A 2,857-nucleotide genomic window follows, 5' to 3' on the forward strand; every position below is an offset into this window, starting at 1 on the left:
TGGCTATTACCAACTTTAGTAATTTTCAATTGTTTTCCAAAGAGGTTATACCAACTTATATTCTCACCATCAGTGGGTAAGAGTTCCTGTTGCCTCATATCCTATACCCATACTGACATGAAAAAAATAATAAAGAGAGATAAGTGGTCAGATGGTAACAGTATAAAATTATATAAAATGAAAAGTCAAGACATTTTCCCCAAAGGTTGCTGTTACTGAGCCCAAGTCGCTGCCTGCTGCCAAACAGAGACAAATGACTTGAAAGTCAAATGTTGGCAGAAAGGGAAGGAGGCTTTATTCAGGATAACCAGCAACCTGAGAACATGGCAGGATAAAGCATCTCAAAGGCTCAGATTTACTGAGGGGCTTTTAAGGAGGATGTTGAGGGAGTGGAATGTGGAAAGATTCAGTAGGGAGTCAGCTTCTTTGCAAGGTCTATGTGCAGCTTTGCAGAGCTCTAGCTGGCTGTTACCTTGTGGCTGGTCATGTGATTCCTTGCTGGCACCCGCTGGTCAGCTTTCAGTCAGATCTCGGAATTCTGCAAGTCTCAAAGTAGAAATGTTAATTGCAAAGTACTGATTAATTTTCAATAGCTTTGCTTTCTGCTTAGCAAGTGGGGTTGGGGGGGTTGCAGTACAATTTTTCACAGGCCTCAAGGCCATTTTTTCTCCTGAAATCCAAAATGGCTAAACTCATGTTTACTAGTGCTCTAACACTGTCACTAGCAACAATTTCTTAACTATCCGTCCATAGAAATTAAAATAAATCATTCTCTCTCTATATATATGTCTATTTTTTTTGGTGGCTGGCTGGTATAGGGGATCTGAACCCTTGACCTCGGTGTTGTAACACCACGCTCTAATCAATGGAGATAATCAAGAAATATAAAGTTTTTTTAAAAAAATGACAGTTCGTGGAAATTTCTTAAGAAAGAGTGTAAATTAAATAAATTAAATATCTGCAGTTGTTAAATCAATTATCTCTATTGATCAAGTCACTCATAAAATACTTATTGGGCACCCATTGTGTGCTGGGCACTTTTCTAGGAGCTTGGAATACAGTAGTGAACAAAATAGTAAAAAATTCCTGCCCTGTACATTTTAGCTGGAGAGACACAATACATAGATGAGTGAAAATTTTTTTTTTTTTTTTTAAAGATGACTGGTAAGGGGATCTTAACCCTTGACTTGGTGTTGTCAGCACCACGCTCACCCAGTGAGCAACCGGCCATCCCTATATGGGATCCGAACCCGTGGCCTTGGTGTTATCAGCACCACACTCTCCTGAGTGAGCCACGGGCCGGCCCGAGTGAAATATATGTTAAGTGGTGTTAAGTGCTAAAGAGAAAAATAAACCAGGGAAGAGGATAAAGGAGTATCGGAGGAGGGGGATGAAATTGCAATTTTAGGTTGAATGGCCAGAGAAGGCCTTATTTAGAAGGTGATATTTGTCTGGATAAAGAGTGGTTTAGGGCTGGTCCAAAGGTAGTGAGTGATCTCAATTGACTGTACAGAGCCAGTTCCAAATCAGACTCCTTGTTCTAGTCTTTCCCCCATTCTCACTACTGCACTTCACTAGTCTTAAAAAAAAAAGAAAAACTGTTCCAGGCAGAGGAAGGGGCACGTATAAAGGCTCTGAGGCACGTCTGGCATATTCAAGGACTAAGGGGAGGTCACAGTGGCTGGAGCTAAGGAGCAAGCTCTGGGGGAATATAAGGACTAGGTGAGTGTGAGCAGCCTATTGCGTGCTGGAGTGATATCTGGTGTAGACAAGAGGATATATGAGTCTGGAATGTAGGGCAGAGGTCTGGGCTGGCCAGAGATAGGTGTTGCACAGATGGCAAATAAAGTCATGAGAAAGAATGAGACCTCAAGAGCCGCTGGGCACTTCTCCGACATTCTGGGAGGAAGATAGTGAGGCCGAATCAGCAAAGGAGGCTGAACAGAGTGGCCACAGAGGAGGAAGGAAAGCGAGTACGTGGGGTCCTGGAAGCAAGGGAGAGGCGCTTCCAGAAGGCAGGGCTCATGTCTGCTCAGTGCGGTGGAGAGGTCGAAGAAGATGACTTCTGACAAGGGATTACTGGATTTAGCAACTTGGAAAGAATTAGTGACCTTGATAAATTGAGTCGTAGAATCAAAAACTGAAAAGGAATGGGTTCAAAGGAGAATAGGAGGCAGGGAAGAGGAGGAAGGGTGTATGTATAAAAAGCTTTTGAGAAGTTTTGCTGGAAGCGAGGAATAGAAAAGTCCCAGAAGCTTGGGGGGGAAGTAGAAAATAACCTAAAATGGAAAGGTGAGAGACCGTGGAAGGTGAGAGATCTGTGTAAATCCACCAGCACTATGGCTAAAATAATTCACCGCGTTTCTGCGAAGAGATTGGGCCCTCCACTGCTATCCTTGAAAACAGGGCAACGTCACAAATAATCCTTAGGAGCACCATTTTCTCACCTGATTGGGCTGCCCCCGCAGTCTCGTAATGCAGTGACCAGGATGACACCCAGTTCTTTCCGAGCTACCTAGCTTAGTTTAAATGGGTTGTCCAAAAAACACCGGACGGTTTGGGTTCTGTGGGTTTTGTTGTTGTTTTTAATCAGAGTACACATCTACGTTCATTATAAAAAATGTGGAAAAAATCAAACTGCATAGGAAGGAACAAGCTCTCTCTAGTTCCAGCACGTGGGGGTGACCGCCCTTCCCCTGTCTGGTATCTTCGGGGGACGTGGCCGGGCTCCACTCCAGGGTCCCCGTGTGCAGCAGGGCGGAGCGGCATCCTCGGGGCTGCTCACTGCAGTCGCTCGGCGCCCCGAGCAGGTCTTCTCGGAGCGGGGCTGGGCGGTGGGCCGCGGACGGTGCAGGCC

At 45.1% G+C, this 2,857-nt stretch overlaps 1 long non-coding RNA gene across 1 annotated transcript; it reads right to left on the bottom strand.

The window, feature by feature from the left end:
• Nucleotides 1–272: 272 nt before the first annotated feature.
• LOC103585897 lies at nt 273–2,857 on the bottom strand. The gene is made up of 2 exons (XR_550108.1): nt 2,448–2,857; nt 273–538 (listed from the first exon to the last, which is right to left on the bottom strand). It is a non-coding gene; the product is annotated as an uncharacterized LOC103585897 (long non-coding RNA).

The sequence above is a fragment of the Galeopterus variegatus genome, unplaced genomic scaffold (genome assembly GCF_000696425.1).
Source record: "Galeopterus variegatus unplaced genomic scaffold, G_variegatus-3.0.2 Scaffold284, whole genome shotgun sequence".
In the NCBI taxonomy this organism is placed as follows: domain Eukaryota; kingdom Metazoa; phylum Chordata; class Mammalia; order Dermoptera; family Cynocephalidae; genus Galeopterus; species Galeopterus variegatus.